Genomic DNA, 23,261 nt, shown 5'->3' on the forward strand with positions numbered 1-23,261 from the left:
AACCTCCCAAGGAAGTTCATAATCCTGTTGTCACAGGATACAGTTGCAATAAAGACAAAGAAAGGAATTAATACCGCTGTGGAAAAGGGAAAAAAAAAAAGCAAACAGCTTTGAAAGCCTGAAATCCCACTGATCACACTTGAGAATCTAAGAACCACTTCGTCAACAGGCTGAGAAGCAAAGAGCCCCAGCGTGCAATGGCATGAGGGCAGCGCTGTTCCCACACGGGACTTTCTGCTCCCGGCCGCCCAGAGGCCTCCGCAGCTGCTCCGCAGAGCAAAGACGACGGTACCAGCAGACGCACAGGCTGAACAAGCGAAGCAGCTGCCTCAAGCCAACGTTCCTGGACGGGGCCACAAGCCCAGAAGCCCTGGGCAGTGGGGAGCTCCTTGCGCTTCTGACCACGGTGAATCCCACTTTCAGGTCCCACGTGATCCCACGGCCCTCTGTGTTTCCATAAAGAAGACCGGCTCCCACCCTGGCCGAGTAGCTCGGCTGGTTGGAGCACAGTCCCACACGCCAAAGGGTTGCAGGTTCAATTCCTGGTCCGGGCCCATGCACCAAGGCTGTGGGCTTGATCCTCAGCTGGGGACGCACAGGAGGAACTGATCCGTGTTTCTCTTTCTGCCTTTCTCTCTCCCCTCCCCCTCCTTCCTCTCTCTCTAAAATCAACAAATACATCTTTGCGTGAGGTTGGTTTTTTTTAAAAAAAGGCCAGCTCTTGGAACACTTAGATGTATTGGGACAAATGAACGAAGTTTTAATCTGTGCAATGTTTGAAATACTTCAGCATTTCCTTAGGGCTAACCCTCACGGGCTGTCTCATTTAATTTTCCATGATCGGCACAGCTCAGTGGGTTGGGCATCATCCCGCAAAGTGAAAGGTTGCCGGTTTGATTCCCGGTCAGGGCACGTGCCCTGGGTTGTGGGTTCGGTCCCTGGTTGAGGCACGTACGAGAGGCAACCAATGGATGTGTCTCCCTCACGCCGATGTTTCTCTCCCTCTTTCTCCCTCCCCTCCTCTCTCTCCAAAAATAAGTAAGTAAAATATTTTTTAAATTTTTTAAAATAATATGCATTTAATTTCTCGTGACCCGAGACAGCCGAGACGGACGACCGGTCAGGAGCGGCTGATGAGGATGGAGGGACCGGGCCGTCCACCTCTCCTCGGGTTTAAAAGTCCGCGGTGAAACCAAACACCCTCTAAAAAGTCACAAAGGGCACGGTCACGCGTGAGAAATGCAAGGGGTTGAAGGTGCGTCTAAGACGCGGCAGAAGAACCACCGGGGAAGGCAGACCACCCTCACCCGCCGCGCCCTTTCCTCGCAAGGACCGCAAGGACCGTGAGGGGCGTCTCCTGGGCTCCGCCCCGCCGCCCGATTCCCTGGTCACTACGCGAGGGTCTCACCGGGGAGTACTTTCCCTGAGGGAAAAATGCCCACTGTGTGTTCACGTCATAAAACACACGAGACCCCTGTGGCCACAGTCACCCCAGAGAGACCCGAGGGGGGTGTGTGGAGCGGGGCTCGGAGAGGTCCCCCGGGCTGGATGCCAGGGTGGCAGGTGGCCTCTGTAACCCCACACCCCCCAGGCACAGTCCCCGCTCCCCAAAACACCCACTTGTCACTCCGGACGCTTCCTCCGTGTTGAGCCCTTCGCAGTGTCCCCTGCAGCCCTGCGTCGGACTTGGCCAAGACGGACCACCTCGACTTTGCTCGAGTTAACTGCCGGTGATCGTGGGGGCGGGCGTTCGATCTCAAAGCTCTCGGAGAATCCTCTCCCTGCAAACACCTCCCTTCCTGGTCCACCCTCCAGGTTCCCTCGTGTCCCCAGGTAGCAGTCAGGACGGCCCCTGCCCTGACCCAGCTGTGCCTTCGTGGTCCCACCTTCCTTCCCCTTTCTGTGGTCTGACGCTACCCAGGGGTTCCGAGGTAGACAGGCGCAGCGGTCAAGGGCCCCCTCCCCTGGCCCGGCCCCCTGTGCCCCAGGCCGCACAGGACGACTCCAGATCCAAGCTTACACCACCGAACGGCACCTAACTCTTCTCAGAGGGGCTGCGCCACATGCAGCGACCCATCAAACCCCAACTGACTGCATCCCCAACAAAGCTGCCTCTCAGCTGCATCGCTAAGGTGTCCAAGGCCGTCCTGCACGGGAGGTGGCGAGGGGGGAGAGGCGTGGACAGAGATGGTGGCGGTCCTGACTGACTGGAGGTGAAAGGCCTCACTTTGGAAAGTGTATGAACGTGTGTGACCTGGTGACACGACGCTGCCCAGGAGGGACCCTTGCCGGCGACGTCCATGGAGACCCCCAGTCACGAAGGCCTTGGCCTCGCCCAGGAGGGCTTGCTGGCAACGGGAGCCTTGCTCGCTCAGTGAAACCAAAGGATACACACTCTTCAGGGCAATCACGAACTCTTCACTCTTCATCACGAATGTGACGGGGCTGCACAGAAAACCAAGGGGACCACTAGCACGGAAGTCGGGATGGCACTGAGGGCCAGGGATGAGGACACACAGAGGGTTTCCGAGGGATTGTTAGCTGTTTAAAACACTATTGTTTAAAACAGACTTTAGCCCTGGCTGGTGTGATGCAGTGGCTTGAGCGCTGGCCTGTGAACCAAAGAGTCACTGGTTCGATTCCCAGTCAGGGCACATGCCTGGGTTGCGGGCCAGGTCCCCTGTAGGGGGGCGAGCTAGAAGCAACCCATTGATGTTCCTCTCACACCTCAATGTTTCTATCCCTTTTTTCTTTCTCTCTTCTTTTCTAAGAATAATACAATCTTTTAAAAAAATGTTAAAAAGACTTTAATTTTTGAGAACCATTTTATATTTGAAAACACGGAAACGACAGCACAGAGATTTCCCACACGCCCGCACTCAGTCTTCCCAGTGAACGTCTTACACCAGCACGGGTGCACTCGTCACAATTCACGATCACACTGTTATGAACTGAGCCAACAAGCTATAGTGTAGCCAGATTTCCTCAGATTTTCCTCAAGGTCCCTTTTCTATCCCAGGACCCCATCCAGGACACCACATGACACTTGGTCACCACGTCTCTCCTGCGGGCTGTGACAGCTTCTCTGACTTTCCCTGTTGACCCTGGTGACCTTGGCAGTCTGGAGGAGGTGGAGGAGGGCTGGTCAGGCGCGTTGCAGGAGGCCCCCCACCGGGATTAGCACGATGGTGTCTCAGGATGGACTGGGGACACGGGGTGTGGTGGGGGACCACAGAGGTGAGTGCCATGGCATCACGTATCAAGAGTGCCTGTTACCGACAGGACCTGTCACCGCTGGCAGTGGCCGTGGTCCCCTGGAGGAGGTGTGTCTGTCATTCCCCACTCCACGTTAGCCTTCCCTCCCACACTGTCCCCTGTGGAAGGGGGTCGCCGTCGCCGTGCACAGCCCGCCCCTGGGGACGGTGCCAGGCTTCCTGCCCTGAGGACACGGCAGCCCCAGGAACCACCTGGAACTGCCTGCACGAGAGGTCTCCGCCTCTCCCCTTCGCTCATCAGTCATTCCTCCTCGTCACTGTGGGCTCCTGGATATTTACTGCAGACTGCGGGCTGCCACCCAACGTGGCTGTGTTCTGTGGTGAAAGTGCTCTAGCTCTGGCCACTGGGAACTTCTGCGGGCTCCTGTCTCCCTCTGACACAGCCCTCGACGTGCGGGTGCCGCGGTCCTCAGCACTGCCCTCCCCCCGCCCCCCCTGGCTGGCACTGCCAGGCGGCCCCAGGCTCATCGCTCGCACTTCCTGGCGGCCCTGGAGAGGGGTCCTCGCCCGTTATTTTCCCTGCACCCTTTCACGGAGTGGGCGGCCACAGCTAAACACACCCTGCGGGAGACGGCCCGCCTTGCCAACCTCCTTCTGGTCACAGCCCCCAGTGTGCACTGCGGTGTGGCTTCCCCCGCAGGGCACGGCCAGGTGGCCCCTGGAGAGGGCTGCCTGCAGCGGGGGCAGGGGTGGGGGCGGGGAGCCTCAGCTCTCTGTGTGAAACCTCCTGCAGAAGGACGTCCAGGGACGTGCTGTGAGATCACTTTAAGCCCTTGTGTTATAACAAGTAGCGATCAAGCCCCAGCGAGAAAGTCGGTACAACCGTGACTCACGATCAGACTGAGCACGGATGCTCACTTGGCACTCGGGAGTGAGTGCACTGCGCCCAGTGCAGCACGCCCACCACTGTGGCCGCCCCTCCCCCCCAGCCAGTCCCCAGGCGCTCCCCTTCCCCTCCCCCGGACAGTCACAGTCGCAGAGACTCCGCTCACGTAAGGGCGTCTGCGTGGAGAGTGTGCGCAGAGACGCCCACGGTTCCGCTGTTCTGCTCGGGGAGGAAAACATTACAGCTGTGAAGACGGTGAAGTGCACCGAAACTTCCAAAGGGAGAAGTCTCCTGATGTAACAGAGAAATAAGTTACCCTCTGAGGTCCAGCACGGGAAGTGTTACACACTCACAAATCCTCAGAGAAACTTTATGAAAAAATGACTCAGTTACATCCCAGGTGTACGTAAGAAGCACTTTACACAATTTCACAGCGAAGCCTCTAGGTACATACTTCAGTGGGACGTCACCTGCGGCCACGGGACCCGGGGTACGGGGGAGGGTGGGAACCAGTGCCCCCCTGAGCCCAGAGCTGCTGGGCAGGCCCTGGGTGGGCAGTATATGTTTTGTTGGGGGAGCCTATGTCCCTGGATTGGGGTCCATCATTTGCTACCAACACAGAAGACGCCCAACCTGACCTACACGCCTAAAATGCTAAGAATAACCTGGCCCTGCTCCCAACGCCCAGGCAGAGGCTCGAGGCTCGAGGACAAGGTGCCAGCTCCTGACTCCCCGAGACCCATCCTTCAGGGGGTGCTCAGCCAGGAGCCAGCCCCGCGCTCCCAGCGCTCGGGGTCCATGAACGCCGCCACGAGGCTTCATGCCACCAGCCCCCGTGGTTGTGAGCTGGGGTTCAGGACACCTGGCATGCAGATGGGCGCACGAAACCGAGGCCCGGGTCACATCACACGGTTGCAGGGAGGCGGGGCCAGAATGACTCACACCCGACAATCTGGCGGTTCCAGAGACCAAACCACCACGTCCTCGGCTGCCTCTCCACGGAGACTAGAGGACGCCTCCCCAGGCAGGTGGGTCAGGACCATCTCAGGCGGCGCGGTCCCCTGTCGGAGGGAGAGGGGCACGGGGAGAGCACGAGGCGGGGACCAGCGAGGCAGGTGCAGGAGCCGAGCAGGCCGGGAGCTGCACCCACGCAGACTGGGGTCAGAGGGAGGAGGCTGGGGCCTGGAGCACCTGGGGGAGGGCGGTCAGGGGGCGGCTGGAGACAGGGAAGAGAGAGCCCGGTCGAGCAGGGTGCTGATGGCTGGGGGGAGTAAGCTTTATTGCAGAGGAAGGTGAGTAAGCCCAGGGGTAAGACAGGGACCTCAGGCGTGTCGTGGAGGGCACCGAAACATGCAGGAAGATGCAGGGCCGGCTGCAAGAGCATCTGTGGGGGCCAAAGGAGGGACGGTGCTGGGCCACGGGGCAGCAGGGGAAGCGAGGAGCAGCAGGCCTCCGGGGGGAGGGCGAACGCAGGGCCATAGGCACACAGTGTGCTGGGGACTGGCTGTAACGGTGACGAGCCCAGGATGACTGCCAGGCTTCTAGCAGATGGGGGGTGCTGGTGACATTCGCTGCCACAAGGCAGGGCACGAAATTTAGGGAAATGAAGCGGTTGTTCCCAGATGTTCAGTCGGGACGCATGAGAGACGTCAGCCCGAAGAGGGGGCGCAGCACGCGGCCGGCAGGCCTGGGCCCGGGGCGCCGAGGGAGCTGCAAAGGGAAAAGCAGAGGCCAGCGGCCCGTCCGGACGCCTGCACTGTCACAGTCTGCACGCAGACTCGGGCGGCGAAGGTCCACGTCAGACCGACAGCTCCGTCCCTTCTGACACCGTTCTGGTTCCCTGCAAAGCACGTCCTCCATCCCGCTGCCCAGGCCGCCGCCCAGGCCGAGGGCATAGCCCCGACGTCCAAAGTCCCCACCTGCCTCCCGATGTCTTGCTCCTCTGCCCTGTGCAGAGAATGCGGCTCAGTCACCCCCCCCCCCCGCCCTGCAGAGGGAGCCCAGGTCACTGCTGGAGGGGCAGCAGGGCCTGCCCAGCCGGCCTCCCGCTCTCCTGGTCTTCCTCGGGCTCACCCGCAGCAACCACACGCTCAGGTCTCTGCGCAAAAGAGGCTTGTCCCTGCCAAGGCTTGTCCCCAGGTGCATAAGGTCTAATTTGCCATAAAAGACTAGCAGGTCCCAAGGGCCACAGACAGCCTGGTCTCTGCCTGCTCTTACGTAAAACAGGGCCTGCCCGCCCCCTCCACTCGCCTGCCTGTGCTGTGTGGGGCTCGCCCCAGTGCTCCAGCACTCGGGCCAGTAAGAAGCGGCTGCTAACTAAGGACCCCCGGCTCCGCTCGAGCCTCCAGCAGTGGCATGCAAGCGCCCTGCAGATGTGGCCGTGGGGGGCCCAGTCGGCACTGCCCACCACGCCCTTCGCCCTCCTCACTCCGCCTGAGGTGGTGGGACACAGACTCTGTCCAGACGTCCTGGTGACCGGAGGTGGCTGTGTTGCATTCATCCAGCGACTGAGACAGAAGCTGGGGGTTTCCTGAAATGTATTCCCAATGGAGACACCGCCCCTTCCTGCTTCCCCTCCTTTCTGGAACTGGAGGTCGAGCTGGAGTCAGAACAGCTGCCACCACGCCCGAAGGGACAAGCACAAGGATGACGAGCAGAGTGGACACAGAGGGGTCCGGAAACCACTGTGCAGCCCGAGACCGCCCACTGCTTAGCACGAGGCCCCGGGAGTTGAAAGGCAACCACGCCGGCCAGGTGTCCTGCTACAAGTCAACCCCGAGTCAAACCCAGATAGGGAGGATCCCTGGGCACAGGTCCTGTGGACAGGGTAGTCATAGGCCTGGAGCGCCGCCGTGACCAGGCCTGCCCCGGCTTCCAAAAGCTCAGGTGCCAGGGGGGAGGGCAGACAACACAGGGCCACCTAAGGGCTCCTGAACCCGGGGATATGGACAAGAATGACACAGGGGGGCAGGGAGACACAGCCTCCCCAAGGAGACAGCATCTGCACTGATGGCTGAACGATGAGCACCTGAGGGTGACTGCCCCCCACCCACCCAGAACCAGCAGACACCGACCTGGGGGTGTGGGCGACGCTGTACAGAGCAGCAAACAGGGAACCCGGAGGGGACAGGCCAGGGAGGAGCTGCGAGCTTTCTCCCGAGGAAGCTCACTCCTCCGGTTGTGACGGGAAGTCACTGACGGGGCGTCACTGACGGGGCCAAGCAGGGGGTGTGGCCTAGAAAGATGACTCAGGGACCACACGAAAGGGGGACCACCTGGGAGCAAGTCTGCGTCTGTCCGGGAAAGCCAATGAGGAGCCCCGAGGGCACAGGGGGGTCTGCAGAGAAGACGGGAGCCCGTGAGGGCAGAGGAGCTGGCAGCCTTGCCGGACACTGCAGTGAGGGTGAGAGACGGCGTGGGGGGGGGGTGCGGATGGCCACAGCCACACGGGAAGCAGGGATGGAGTGAGGGGGGTGGGGGTCGCAAGAGCAGCCCCGAGCTGGCACTCGCTGTACCGTGTCTGGAGCTGGGGCTGGAGCACGAACTGGCGGGAGAGGCCTGGGTACCCAGGGGAGGGCAGGAGGTGGCCTTTGGGCTAAGAACAGGCAAGGTGGGGAGGAGGAGGAGGAACACGAAGCCCAGCCCTAAGGTGCCCCAGGGGGCAGATGAGTTGTGCACCCAGAGTTAGAGCCAGAGGAGCAGAGACTCAAGTCTGGACAGTCTTTTAAAAACCAGGAGACCTTGCCAGCGGCCTCCCTGCTGGGGCCTCGCCGCCCTGCCCAGAGTGTGGGGGCTGGAGCAGGGCCACCCACACCCTGTAGACCACCCCCCGGCCTCCCCCAGCTGCAGGACACAGAGGCCAGGCCAGGAGACGGAGGGTTTTCCGGGACGCAGCTGTGCACAGGCAATGGCAGGCTTCGGCCTCAGCGTGTGGACGCCCTGAGCCATCACCCACGGGGGTGCGCACTCCGGAGCTGCGGACCGGAGTGCGAGTGGCAGCGGGGAAATGCCGCCCGACCAGAGAACCCACCACAGCAGATGGCTCTGCGGGCTCAGCACCTGGGATGCCAGCTTCTCTCTTCCCCCGTCTAGGATGGCAGCAGGCTCTTCTAAAAACCTGTCAACAGGAGCACTGGGCTGACCTGAACCGGCCACAGCTGGTGCTGGGGCTGGGGGCTTCGAGGGACAGCCGCCCAGAACAAGCCCTGAAGAGTCAGGAGAGCACAGCCCCCTAGCGGCCCCTCAGCGCCAACCACCCTCCCCCCACCTGGGGGGGCGAGTGCATGGCCCCCAGAAGGCAGCACTGTGCTGCTTCCTTCCCCGCGAGATTATCTCGGGGCCTCGATTTCCTGGCTTCCACTGTGCGGACTGTGTGAATACTGTGTTGGGGGCGGGGTGGGGGGAGCTGAGACTCATCAGAAGGGTTCCAACGGCCTGGGGACAGATCGCCCCGCTGGCCCCCAGAGGAAAGGACACAGATTTCCTTGGTGTTCGAAAGCAGACGGGACACTAGGGTTGACATCTTCAGGATCTGGGACCTGTCTTCAAAAAGTAGAAAATACAAATGTGTGATGATGGTGAACGGTGCCTATTTTATAGGATTGGAGGGCTCTACTTACTAAAACAGTTTTTAAATAATCATTCAGGTAAAGAGATTTAAGCTATTATTTGAGGCTCCACCGACTCCCTCTGCCGCACTCGCTCTGTGTTTCGGCGCAGCCCCCAGTTTGTGGTGCACCGCTTCCATGTTTGCAGGACGATGTTTTGCTTCTTGCTCTTCGGTGATACTGTGAGCATCGGTCTGACTTATACATTTAAGTGCAGATAAATAAGATGTATCTATTTTTTTTTAATCCAACAGGAGCACAGCAATGGAAAAGTGACTTTGGCAGGGCTCCTGGATTCTACAATGTAAAGCAGGGGTGCCACACTCATTTTCACGGGGGGCTGCATCAGCCTCACGGATGCTGTCAAGGGGCCGAATGTAGTTTTAGGGCTGTGTACACGTAACCACTCCTTAGCTAGGGGCAAGGAGCTCAGCGCTGCCGCCGGGCAGAAACAAGGTGCAGAGCCGGTAAAACAAGGTGGAGGGCTGGATTCGGCCCGCGGGCCTTGCGTGTGCCACCCATGATGTCACGGTGACTTCCGAGGATTCACTCCACAGACTGACTTGATCCCATAATTATTGCTTCCAAAGGTTACGTTCCAAGGGATAACTATACTATTAAAAAAAGATAAGGTGCATTCCCACTAAATCTTGTTGACGTTATTATTTATGTCCTACTCTACCAGCCGGTTGCAATAGGGCCAGCAGAGTTAGGGGCCAGCTCAGGCGGACTCAGCAGGAGAGGCGGGGGCTGCCTGGTGAGCAGAGGGCCTCGGAAGCCGCCCTCCGTCCGCAGAGTCTGCGGGGACCTGGCTGGTGAAGAGGGAGCTGCCGGGCAGGATTCGGGTGAGCAAAGGGGGCCTGCTGGCGGCCCTGGTCTCGGCTGAGGGCCAGGGCACACCTTCTGGACCGACGGCCCCTGCAGAGTGACCTGTGCTTTCTCAGAGGGCTGCTCTGCGCAGACGGCTGACCCGGGACCGGGACCGGGAGCCAACCCCCACCCCCCCCCCCCCGGCCCGGGCTGCTTTTCACATGCCCCGTGCTCCCACCCCCACTCTCCTCCGGGAAGGAGGAAGGCCGGTCTCTGCGGTCCTTCCAACTGTCGGCACAAATCAGAACCATTTTCTCCCATCAGAATAAAATACTGACGTCTGAATTAAAGACGCCAACTTTGCGCAGGGTTTAAAGAGCAGAAATCCGAATCTGTGTGGCAGAGAGACGAGCAGATGGCTTCTGAGGCCCGCTGGCCTGCGTCCACACTTCCCAGGCTGCCCGCCACGACACTCTGACACACCGTCGTGTCCCTCAGCCCATCCCCCGCAGGCAGACCCGCCGGACAGTGGGGACCCGAGTCCCGACCTCCTCCGCCTGACCCCGAAGCACACAGCAAAGACGTAACTGTGTGTTCAGCACTCGGGACCGACTCCCGCCCCTGGGAGGAGCCACCAAGCTGCCAGAAGGCAGAGCCCCAGGCATCCTGTCGCCGTCTGGAGCAGACGGGGACCCACCAGCATCCAGAACTGCCGTGGGAGGCCATCCGCTCACCCACGGCTCCCTCTTAGGTGACAGTCCCCGCGTCGGAAAGAGGGCCACTTCACCGGACGCTTCTGGGCACTCTGCTGCCACGCCCTCTTAAAGCGCGAGCCTTCCCTGATGTGAAAGCCACCGGTCTCCATTCCTTTGCCTTTTCCTCTTGAAAATCTGGTCGAAGCAGAAAGGCAGTTAGGCTAAACATCCGCTAGCGGGGAAGCCGGGAATTTCAGAATGGAAGAATTTTCAGGGGGAAAAACCGGGTTCATTTCAGGCTGACGGAGAGAACGGCGGGCGAACACAAGTGGGCGTCTGAGAAGGAGAAACTGGCAAGGACAGTCCGACAGGGAAAACGCTCAACTTAAAGGTAAGTCAGAACCTGTGCGCCCTGAAGGGGCTGTTTTGTTCACTGCCACGTACACCTTCGGGATCCAAAGTGCCGGACACACAGTCGACACTGGAAAAATGTTCGTCAAATGATGGCGTAAGTAATGCATGAGAAATGGTTTAACTTACGTCACAGAAGACAAAGAGCTGCGTGAACATAAGACGCTAGCAGCCGCTCAGATTTAAGGATTTACCATCACGGACCTACACTGTTTTTTTTTACACACAATTGCGGGTCATGGACCCATGGGTCAGATGCCCAGTCTGTTCTTAAAATCACTCCAAACCCTGCATTTCCTACCTACGATATCAGGGAAGTGGCCGAGGTAGTGTTTAGCGGAGAATGAATAGCTGCTAATGTACAGAGTAGAAAACGAGAATGACTTGAAAATAAACACACTAGGCCTTCACGCCGGGAGCCCACGGTGGCCCCGGGGAGGAGGGGGTGCTGACTCGGGCACAGTGAAGCCTCCAGTGGACGCGGGAGACAGAGACTCGAAGTGCACAGACGTGGAAGTCACCGGGCTGCACACCGGGCTCCAGCGGGGTCCAGGCTGGCACCGGCACAGGAGAAAGGACCCTGACATTTTCCAGGAGTTCTGTGACGCAGCTGTCAGCTCACTGGTAGTTGAAAACCGGCAAGGGTGAGACTACTTTTGCCACGAAAACTGACCAGTGCTGTACAGATCAGGGCTCACACCCCCGCAACCCCGCACCCCCAGGAGAGCCCGCTGTTGCCCCTGCGCCAGCCCGCCACTGCGGACACTGCCTGGTATGCGAACTACGTCTCAGAGAAGAAAAGGCTGGGGCGGAGGGCGGGGGGTGTGGGGACTCGTTTTTTAAAAAGAAGGAGGTATTAAAATAAATAACAAACAGTTTTCAGTGTGTTGCCAGTGGAGCTTTTCCCGAGAATGAAACAATGTTTAGCAACAGGCAAGGCACTGCAGAACTCGACTACACGAGCGCGTTGGAGGGGGACGCGCAGGATCACCTCCACAGATGGAACGCAGGGCGAGCGCACAGAGGAGCGTTCTGCTGCTGTTCAGAACGAAGTTCATGTTGAAACTCCGGGCAGGCTGGGACGGTGACTTGCTTGACTAGACAAAGGGTGTGTCCGATCCACTAAGTTTCCCGATGAGGAAACTTAAAGGCATTTGCCTTCAAGTTAGAACAAGAGGAGAAGTACCGCTAATCCCGCTACCGTTTAAACCCGGCCTTTGGCTGGGCACCAATGTCTCCAGCCAATGAATAAGGGGGAGAGTACAAACAATTTGATCTTCCGCCTGAAAACACGAGACATGCGACAATCTCTGGGCACAACCAACACACAGAATCAACAGTTTCCCCGCACAGCAATGACAAGCAAATGTAACTGAAGAAAGAATTTAGTATTTGACACAAGTGGCATTTCTGACCACTGGGCCCAGGGCAGACCACACGATGAGGGTGGCAATGGCCAGCCAATGGGAAAAAACACCAGATGCTGACCTCGGGCTGCACAGAAGCAGATTTCACGTGGGTCAGAGATGAGCTACACATGGGACGCAGAAGAGGAAGCTGCTCGAAGAAGCGCAAGAGTAACGGCCTGGGGTAGGGAAACGTTCTTAGACGAGACTCAAACGCGAAGTCTCTAAGGAAAAGACGGACGGATCTGAATATGTAAAAATTAAAAATTCCCCTTTGGAAAAAAAGGAAATCAAACCAAAGACCCAGGACAACCTGGGAGAACACTGGTAGCCACAGGAGAGGTCCCCAGTCCGGAGCCCCCAGGTCACAGTGCCCCTCCCCGGGGGAAGCAGGTCATCCTGGGCCTCACATGAAGAGTGTGGCCCCCAGCACACACCGGTGCTCCACGCTGGGTCCTCAGAGGCCGGACGGTCCAGCGAGAATGCAGGGAAGGCTCTCCCTGAAGACAGCTCGGAGCCCTCTCTCCTGTTCTTTTTCAACTCTTCGTTCTACAGGTGAGACTGACAGAGAGAGGGAACCAGCCCGGAGTGCCCACCACCCTGCCCCATTCTCTCCTAGTGCTCACGCCCCACAGAGCCACTGACCGACCGTTTGTCAAAGTTAGGAAATGGGTCAGCGTCAGCTCAAGGTCAGACCCCGTTCGAGTCCCCCAGCTTCCCACTGATGGTCCGAGTGTCCCGGGACCCCACCCCAAGTCCAGGCTGCATTTCGAGGCCGTGTCTCCTTAGGCTTTTCCGAGCCGAGACTGTCCCCCCGTCCTTGCCTGTCTGGCCGCCTGGACAGCACTGGCCGGGCATCCGCAGGACGTCCCCTCCTGGAGCCTGGCAGCTCTTCCTGGGGATGACACCGTGGGAGTGAATCTGTGACAAGTGCCAGGGAGATGAGGTGCCATGTGGTGTCAGGGAGCACCTGGCGGCGACCTGTCCTGTCGCAGGTGTTGTTAGCCTGGGTCACCTGGGGAGGTAGCGTCTGCTGGCTTTCTCTACTCTAAAGTTACTGTGTTTCCCCTTCTAATAAATAAATAACTTGGGGAGAAGATACTACGAGACTAGGCAAATATCCTGTTTCTCCTCAAATTTTCGCTCGCTGACGTCAGCGTCAGCGCCAGCGCCTGGGTCTCCCTGAAGTGGCTTTTCCGTGGCGTCAAGTCTAATGGCAACTTTCTGTTTCCTCGTTCCTTCCACACCGAGGACCTGAAATCCTTCTGTCAGAAAGAGCTGTCCCTGCCCCCAGCTCCCGCACTGATGTATCCGACTACTTACTTAGGTGTGCCGGCCCGCGGTGATGGATGGGCACGCATCCCGTGGACGGCGCACCAACACTGTCATCACCTGCTTCTGCGCGCAGGCCGGCCCGGCGTGGCCGTCCCCCCTCCGTCCAGCTGGCCCGCGGCCCGCGGCCCGCCCCGTCCTTCCCAGCACTTCCTTCCTTTCGGCACCGGCAGGGGCTCCCCCCGCACCTTCCTCCAGCAGCCTGGCTTCTCTCCATGGGAAAGGGACATCTTCGGGTGCGCTCCTGCCGCCGGCCACTCAGGGGGGCAGAGCCGGGGGCCGTGGCTGCTGCCCACGGACATCCCCGCTTCTCCGAGTGCCCGCCACCCACGCGTGCGGCGCTGTACCCGGGCTCACACCTACACCTGTCGGGCCTCCTCCTCTCCCTAGTGTAGCTTTTTCCCAGCTCTCGCCCTGCTGGGATCTGCCATTTATTGGCCCTCGTGCACACGGAGGCCCGCACTGCTGCTGGGGTCCCCTGGGAGACCCAGGCCTGCGAGCACAGTGCGTGCACTGTCCTCTTGTCTTTCGGCTTCAGAATCTCCTCAAAACATTCTTTTCCAAAACACTGTGCCCACCCCTTGGCTGTGGCCCTGGTACTGTTTTCGCCAGCACTGAGGCTTGTTTCTGCATCTGTTCCGTTTTGGGGTACCCCCCGCCCCCCCATGCCGCCAATGCTAACGCACTTCCTCGGGGGCCTGTGAGGAGTCGCTGCAGTTCCGAGAGCGGACCGGACCGGACCCCACAGGTCCACTCGGAGAAGCGCTGCGTCCCTGTCCCTCCAGCCGCTCGGACCCCTTCCTTGGGCTCCACCTGCCCTGGGCATATCCGGTCTCTTTAGTTCTGGCTCACTCCACCTGTGCAGGCACAGGAGTGCGTGGGTTTTCGCACACGCTTTCTCACGTGAGGGGGTGCACACTAGACGCTCTCGGGCGCTCTGCCTCGCCCGCGCCCCCGTGCTGGGAGGTGCTTCTCGTCGGCTCGCAGGGACCAGCCTCCTCTGCACAGCACCCCACTGGGTGGCCCCCCGAGCGGATGCGCCCTCTCCTGCACACACGACCAGGGGACTTACCCGTGTGTTTTCAGGGTGCCAGAGGTGCGTCCTCAGGTCCATCCCCAGCAGTGGGACTGCTGGCTCACCACCTAAGTACGTGTGGGGTTCTCTGCAGGTTGGACGTGGTTTCTGATGTGCCCAGCAGGACTCCACTGGTTTCCTCCCCGATGGGCGAAGGAAAAATCGATACTGGGAGAGCGTTCACCTGGTGGGGACCTGACGGCATGCACCGCACAGATGGAGCCATCGTAAGACTGCGTGTGACATGTGACTGTGACATGTTGTGCTGGAGGCGACAGGTTCGCACGGTTCAGGAAGCTCCACACACATCCCAGAGACGCACCTGAGGTCCAGTACGCGCTTTTCACCAGCACTATCGACACCAAGGGGACGCGTTTACTCCAAGCTCACGGCCGCGCGAGGACATGCCCACACGAAGGCGTGTTTGCACCATGACCCCTCACCGTCACAGCGTGGAAACAACTCCAGGGCTGTCCCGGGTGAGGACGAACAAGGGCTGCCGTGTGCACGCCCCGGTGTGCTCCCAGCAACGAACGGGGCGAGCGGCGGATCCGTGCGGCCACGTGGGCGCGCCCCAAGCACGTGAAAGCAAAAGGAGCCTGACTCCAAGGACAGCGTGGCGCCTGATCCCACTCACGTGCGGCGCCCAGAAGGGGCGAACACCCAGAGAGACGGGTGGCTGCCGTGGGATGGGCGTTCACCACGGACAGGCACACGGACGTCCCGGGGTGACGGAAAGGTCTCAGAGCTGGGCTGTGGTGCTGGCTGCACAACTGAGAAACTCAGAACTGTCTACTCACAGCGGGCGAATCCACGGCAGCCGTCTAAACCCGAGAAACAAACCCTCCCTACAGCACCCCCCCCCTCCACCTTGTTTTCCGTCCCCGTCTTCCCGGCCCTGGGAAGACGAACACAGGACCACAACGGATCGTGCGAGGAACCTGTATTATTTCCTTCAACTGCTCTGCCCACGAGTCCCGTGCACCCTCCCCAGACTATGCCGTGGCGCGAGGCTCGGTGAGCTAGGAAAGCCCTCCTTCCCTGCTGCAAGGGTTTTCGGTGAGGAACACTGCCATTTCCCAAGCACGCCCTGCCCGCCCGTGCCCCGCCTGCCCAGAGCTGACCCGCACGGGGACACGCTAGCGGCAGCTGGGGGAACGCGAAGGGCATGGCCCACGGCGCTCCGGGCTCCGAAATACCCTGACGGTTTACAAAGCACCTGCCTCCTCCGTGGGAACGCCATCGGTTCCCTCACAGCTTCGTTAGAAGCATAAAATTAAAGATGAGAAAGCTGCACTGTGGAATCATCAAATATGTCACTCACTTGTGTGCACGTGGGCGGACACCATCTACGACGTGCCATCAAAAGCACACAGAGAGAAAAAAACCCCAGAGGAGGAGTCAGCAGGCGCAGATCCGACCCTGCTCACCTCGTTGGGGTGACGCTGCGCCTCGCCGTCAACGGGACGCGCGCTTGCACACGGCCCAACACGGAGGCTCTCCTCTCACCACCCCCGAACACCACCAGCTGAGGCGGGACGGCCGTGACCTTCCCCACAGGGCGAACCCCATGTCCTCCCGGTCTAAGACGCTCAGCCCCAGCCCCCAAACCCCAAACCGCTTCTCTCTGCAGCAAATAACGCCCCATTGTTCGCTGCGTACGCCGCTTCTTTCCTGGAACTGTTTGTTTAAAAAATTATTATGTGAGGCTCTTTAAATGCTCAGATGGCTTTTTAGTGACACAGAGTTTTACTATGGTAAGAAAGGGAAGATAAACCTTTCATGCAGCTCGCCAGAGAACACTGTATTGTAACAGGCATACTGCAGAACCCAAGGCCGATGACGGACTCAAGAGTAATAACAATAATAAACTGTTATGTTGGGTAGATTCCTATCCTGAAAAGGAATCGAATTCAAATGACACCTACTGACATGCATGCATCTGATGCCCCTGACTCCATCCCTATCTAGATAGCGTGGACACACACAGTCAAATCACGGCCACTTAAGCCACGGCCTGCGCACGTCTCAAAACCACTTCCCGCCTTTAGACAGGACGTGAGGCTGTTTGCGCTCCGGCCTGACCCCAGTGAAGTGTCTGTGTGAAGTCTGTCTTCCGTCCTTCCCGCACCGGTAGCCACCTGTACCCCCAGATTCCCCTCCTGTACTCGGGGACACCCCCCTGGAGGAGCGCCCCCTCCTAACTAAGGCAGAGGCCGGACGCGGAATCCCTGTCCTCGCTCAGCCAGGGCACGCATCGGGCACACACAGGACCTCGCCGCGAAAGAGAGACCTGAGCGAGCAGGTGCCCGGCAGAACCAATTCCTGACAAGGGAGGAAGCCGAGACGACGGAAACCTGGGTGCCGGGAGGGGACCGTGGGCAGGGGACACACGCAGCACCTGTGCCCGGTGCACGTGGTCCCCCTCGGGAAACGGCTCTCTGCCTCGCGGACAGGACGGGAAGCCCCCTGCCATCCCCGAGTAAAAAACTCCTGTCCGCACAGACAACAGCTCACCCTAAGCAAGCTGACGCCTGGCGAGGGAGAGAACTCACACACACGGTTACTGACCAAAAAGAGCAGAAGAAATCGGATGTGCGTGCGCTGCCCGTACGTGCGGGCCCAGAATACGATGCAACTGTCAAGGCTGCTCCCCGGCCTGACTGGGTTGTGGGCCAGCCACCTGTTTCTAACTCTGGAACGCTGCGGGAGGGAGCGGATGAAACGCCGCTTCCCACCGAGTTACCTGCAGTCGGTGTGACGCGCTCTAGACATCCACACGGAAAACGGCGCCTGCTTCACTAGTTCCCACCAACACGGGCTAGCGCCCCAGGCCTGAGACGACACAGTGGGCCACCTGGATGCCCCCCGAGTCTCCCACTTCTCAGAGTCAGGCCCACCACTGCTCCCCCAGATCCTCCGTCGCGCACCTCACCTCTCCCAGCACAGCCACCGGGTCCACGGGGAGGCGACGGGACACTGGTGCCAGTGCTGGCCCCTCGTGGACCTTAAGTGGCCGTGAACTGAGGTGGCATCACCACACTGGGCCCAGCGCTGCACACAGGCGCTGCTATGAAAGCGTCTGGACAATGGACTGCATCACCTCCGAAACCCTCAGAACTCACTGACGTTTTCCTCCTACGTACAGCAGTCTCCCAGAAATGCAAGGGGACTCGGAGGCCACCGACTCAGCACCCTGGTTTCACACGGCAGGAACCTGCAGCAGAGCTGGGAAGGCGCTGTCGGCAAGCTCAGGGCAGGGCCGGGATTAAATCTCCAGGTTCCTGCCCGGGAACTCCCTCCGTTCGCTCCTCTTCCACACAGCCCATAAAGCACAGGCTTTACATCCTACAGGCCTCCACAGTGGAATCGAGTAGCTTTCATTTCGTTTGGCTGCTTTTCTCAAACTTCCCAGAATTTTTAAAGTATCCTCCTTTTTGTCAAGATGTAGTTACAACTGCTCCTTCTGACTATTATGGACACTGTTACTCCTTAAGAGACTGTATTTCAATGACATGTCACCCAAAAGGGGTTAAAATGGCAGTGGCCGGCCTGTTTTCGGTAGATCCATCCACTAGACTGCACTTCATGGTTTCAGCACAATTCTGGGCCTTCAGTAAATGTTTCTGTTCTACAAAGAAAAGCATGGGACTCCAGAGACAACACAGACACGTGGGCATACATATATGGCTGATGTTCCAGGCACAACAGAAGGGGGCGGTGCTGAGGCACAGAAGCACATGTTTTCAGAGGCAAGGAGCCCCAATTTGGGTTCCACCACTTACTACCAACATAAAAAGTAGGAGAAAGTTATTCATTCATTCAACAAACACTGCCAAGTGCGTGCTGTCTGCCAGGCTTCATTCTGAGCCCTAAGGACGGAGACACAGCCAGACCCCTGCCCCCTGGGGCTTTGACTTTGCCAGCCGGCAGGCTGATGGGTGGGGACGGAGGGAGACAGCAGAGCCCGCAGGGCACGCACGCAGCGCGTGAGCAGGTGAGGGTGCGGCGGAGGGCAGCCCAGGAGACGGCTGAGGGGGCGGCGGGAGAGGAAGCCCCGGGGAGGAGGCTGCCATGGGGCGGTTCCCGGGTTCTGAGCTGCGGGGTGGCTCACCTGCCCTCCACTTCAGCCTCTTCTCTGGCTGCTGGTGCGAAACAGACAGGAGAGGAGACCTGCAACAAGGCGTCTCATCAGGTGAGCCCGGCAGGTCTCCTTGTCGGTGAGACCGGGTGATGGCAGCCCCACGTAAAGAGACCTCCTAAGGTCCGCAGGAGGAGCAGCCTACAGCACGCCCGCCCGCCACACCGGACCCAGAGTCCCAGCTCCACAAACGTAGCCAAGCACTTTCCGGCCCTCCCAGGATGCCCCCGAACCTCTGAGGTCCGCTCCTGACCTGAAAAGCCGGGGTAGCGAAACCTCCGCGTCAGACCTCCAGGGAGCGAGTGACGTCGGTACAAGGACACCCATTAGTGCCAGTGGCACCTAATGGAGGGCTGAACATGGGCACCTGTCTGTCTCACAAACAGGGCGTCACCTGGCTTACAGACCGCAGGCGGCAAACTCAAGGGCCTCGGGCCGCATCTGGCCCTCCACCTTGTTTCGTCCCGCCCAGCGCCTTGTCTCTACCCGGCAGCTCTCGCTTAACTGTTAAGGAGCAGTTACATTGACACAGTCCTAATGTTACGTCCGGCCCTTTGAAGGCAACAGCAAGGCTGATGGGGCCCCCGGTGACAATGAGGCTGACACCCCTGCTCTAGACCATCTGCGGGTACAGACAAATTCTCTGCACATCCCACACTGGGAATAGGAGATTTGCAGATCCGAACAGAACCCAACAGAAAGTGATAACGCCCGTAACTGAAGAATCGCCCTTGGATGCTCTGGTCACTCCAGTCCCCTCCCTCCCCCCCAGACCCGCCCCGCCCCCAGCCCAGCGGACTCGACCACAAGACACACAGCGCTTGCCGCTCAGTTCTCCAGCTTCCCCACCCCGCTCCCCTGGCCCCCCTCATCCTTCCCTTCAAACTCTTCCCGGGACCCACGAGAGCCTGCACGGCCAGGCCACGCGTGTCTCTCAATGTCACCTCACACGGCACCCCTCGCTCATGGCGGACTGGACAAGGGCTCCCCCTCAGCGACTCCAGCCGGCAGGGTCCCGCGGGCTGCCCCTTCCACCTGAAGCGTCCTCGTCTCCTCTCCCGACCCGAAGGGCTCGCTCTGTCCCTCAGGCCTGGCCCAGCACGCTCGCCCGAGAGGCCTTCCCAGCACGCCAGGCCTGCAGCAGGAGCGGCCTCTGATGCCACCCGCCCCGGCCCTTGTGTCTTCCCGCATCCCACGACAGGTTACCAGTGAGGCAGATGGCTGCCTCGGTCCTTGCTCGGTCTCCCCAGCTGGGGGAGGGGGGGGTCGTTGGCTCCCAGGGGCAGAGACCTCCTCCTTCCCTGAGTCCTTCCGCAGTGACGCCGAGCCAAGGCCCTCGGTGAAACCGCCCGCCCACTGCGGCACAGAGTCAAGTGCAAGTGTGCCCAGGGCGACGGAACGCGCCAGACAATGGACTGAAGGCCAGGACAAGGGAGGGCCTCTGTGTTTCATCACCCTCGTGGAGGAGCTAATGAGAAAACTCATTATTCCTATTTCGAAACTCCAACCCTAAAAAAAAAAAATCAAATAACCACAAACGATGCAAAGGGACACACAAGGAAGGTGTTTTGTCATTTCAACAGAGGACGTGAAGTGAGCGCCGGCTGCCCCAGAGGTGGACCTGCCTTTGGCAACCGCCCTGTCCTCCTGCTTCCCTCCCCAGGGGTGGGGGCGTTGTTCAGGATGCAACACTGCCGTTTCCTGCTGGATCCTTAAAACAAACAGAGCGCCCATCGGCAGCCAAGGCTTGCTAGTCCTCTAGTAAAAGCGCCAACTTCTGATTAAGCTAATGATACTTCCAGGGGCACGTGAATTTTTTAGTAAAGAAAACACCATTTCCACGGGTATCTTTTTGTAAGGGTGCCCCAAGGAGTGTTCAGCACCACAAGCTACTAAGGCGTGAGATCCTGACTCCTGGAGCAGACGCCCAAGTCTCCAGGACAGAACACAAGTTGTATTTCATGTTATGCCCTCTTTTCAGATGGCAACGTCTTCAGAAACGATCTGTAAGTGAATCAAGGTGCCCATGCGCCAAGTCCCGCCCGGCTCCCGGGGCTCCGAGTCTCTGCCCCTCCAGCTGTCCCTTCTCGCCTCCTCAGGGACTTGGCTCTGCCATCATCCCCTTTCCCAGCATATTAGAAAACTGTCCTCCTCCACAGAAAGTGCTCCTCTTAGCCCACAAACAAGTGATCACGGCTCACATTTAAAAAGAAAGTCACCCTGGCTGGCATAGCTCAGTCGACTGAGCGTGGGCTGCGAACCAAAGTGTCGCAGGTTCGATTCCCAGTCAGGGTACATGCCTGGGTTGCAGGCCACGGACCCTAGCAACCGCACATTGATGTTTCTCTCTCTCTCTCTTTCTCCCTCCCTTCCCTCTCTAAAAATAAATAAGTAAAATCTAAAAAAAAAATCCCCTGAGCCCACCCCCCTTTCCCTACCCCAGCGCCCAGCTACTGCCCCATTACTCTGGCCTCTCTCAACATAACTCTACTGCATGTTCTCCCTTCCTCACGCCCACCCTCTCTCCTGGCCACACGGCCACCTGCCTCCAGGTCACCTGCCTCTTGCAAGAGCCAGAACTAACCAGCCCTTGGCCCTGGGCTCCAGACCACCGGACCCCTGGCCGAAGCACCCGGGCTCAGTCCTCACCCTTCTGCTCTCCCATCTCAGACCCGCAGCCCGGCCTGCCGTGTCAAACGCCAGCGATAAGCAAATCACTGCCATATTCACCTATATGGCCCCAACATCTTCTCGGAGTCAACCTTAAATGATCCAAACACCTGTACTCGGGTGACCGAGCCTAAAAGCAACAAGCAAAGCAAACCCTCTGAAGTCCTGCAGGTGAGGCCCATTTCAGGCACTCCACCTGGGCTCAGTGTGTCCACCCAGCAACCGGAGGACACCTGCTGCTGGTCTTCTTCCTAATCCACGGGCGAGAAAACCAAAGCCCCGAAGAGTATACAGTCTGCTCGAGACCACACGCCCGGGACGCAGTGGGACAAGGACCCGACCATGCGCTCGAGGTACGGTCTGTGGGGACAACTGAGGAACTGCCCCCCGAGTCTGAAGCCCACAGGGACACGCAGCTCCCCAGCCCCACCAGACACACCCCCACCTCACAATGGCCGGCCCCCCTCCCTCCAACAACCCTGGGGTCCTTCTGGAGCCTCCTCTCTCACAGGGCCTGTTGGCAATCCTGATGGGCTCGCCTGCTCAGCAGGCCGCACTCCTCAATGCTGAGGGTTGTACCCCACATTCGTACATCGGGGAGACTGGAGTGCCCGGCACTGGAGGTGTGTCGCCGGCTGTCAGCCACGGCGAGTGCAGTCCCTCTGCGCCTGCACACCCTCGGCTGCTCCTTTGGAGGCGTGACCGGCAGCGGGACTATCAGGAGTCAGTCAGCAAGTCCCTTCAGGACCGGAAACCTCTCCTTAACACCTGCCGGTGAGACCCAGAAAACATCCAGACGTGTTGGCCGCGCACGGGAGCTGGGACGGCACCCCGGGACAGCAGGGCTGCGGGCTGCGGGCTGGGGAGCACTCGGTCCCAGCACAGGGGGCAGCACCGGAGGGCCGCACATCAAAGCTGACTTGGAAGACTCCATTCTAGACATGAAGACATTTTGGAGTTACTTTCTTTCACTCATACTTTCCTCTTTCACGAAGGCACAAGAGAACCGAGACTTGAAAAGTCTGTACGTCCGGCCCTGGCTGGCGTGGCCCCGTGGACTGAGCGCTGGCCCGCACACTGCAAGGACGCCCGTTCACTCCCCCGAGCAGGGCACGCGCCTCGGCTGGCTGCCGGCCGGGTCCCAGGTTTGGGGGCGTGTGAGAGGCAACCAGTCGATGTCTCTCTCCCTCTCCTCCTCCCTTCCTTCAAATGAAAGTAAAATCTTAAAACAAAAAAAAAGTCTGTACTTCCCATGAGTGTACATAAAAGCTAAGGGATGAGAAAGCACGTGTCCGTCTAACTGGCAGGAGCGCCTGTGACAGGACAGACGGTAAGGCTACGATTCACCAGCGACGCCACCTTGCCGTGCTGGGACGCAGCACGCACCTCTGGCCACCTCTGCCCTCGTCTGAGCCCTGCGCGGTCACGGTCACGGGTGCCCCTGCTGTTCCCTGCTGCCTGTGGCAGGGAGATGGGAAGAAGCGCTCAGAGCAGTCCTGCCTTTGCCACTTACGTGTGGCCTCTCTGTGCCCAGTTTTACCCCCGGAAGACACACAACAGTGCCTGCCTGCCGGCCTATCCCGAGATTACATTAAGTAATACATGGGGAGTACTTCAGTGGCCTGGCACGTCATGAGCCCCTAACAAACGTTAGCTACATAACAGCCAGAGTGATTCTCTTCAAAGATAAATCAGATCAGGTCACTCTCTCATTCAAAACTCTCTAATGTCACCTAGGAAGGAAGGAGAGGAGGCAGAAAGGGAGGGAGGAGGGAGGCAGACAGGAAGGAGGCCCTCCCAAGGCTTCCCATCCCAAAGGGGTGAGCATCTAAATTCCTAACCTCAGCCCTCTACACCACCCCCCAGCTAGCCTCGCTTCCTGCCACCCACCCCTGCTGTCACCAGCACAGGACAACACGGCTGCCCTGAAGCTCTGACTCCGGAGTTCCTGCTGCCTGCACCGGCCCCCAGGGCAGCACCAGCTCCCTCCATCTTTTGAGCTCCCTCTCAGAC

At 59.3% G+C, this 23,261-nt stretch overlaps 1 protein-coding gene across 3 annotated transcripts in view; it reads right to left on the reverse strand.

Moving 5' to 3' along the window:
- The window catches only part of ADARB1 (adenosine deaminase RNA specific B1), a 103,520-nt gene that overhangs the window by 76,559 nt on the left and 3,700 nt on the right, over window positions 1–23,261 (reverse strand). The window lies entirely within an intron of this gene.

Source organism: Phyllostomus hastatus, unplaced genomic scaffold (genome assembly GCF_019186645.2).
Source record: "Phyllostomus hastatus isolate PE091 unplaced genomic scaffold, TTU_PhHast_1.1 phas_contig_948, whole genome shotgun sequence".
In the NCBI taxonomy this organism is placed as follows: domain Eukaryota; kingdom Metazoa; phylum Chordata; class Mammalia; order Chiroptera; family Phyllostomidae; genus Phyllostomus; species Phyllostomus hastatus.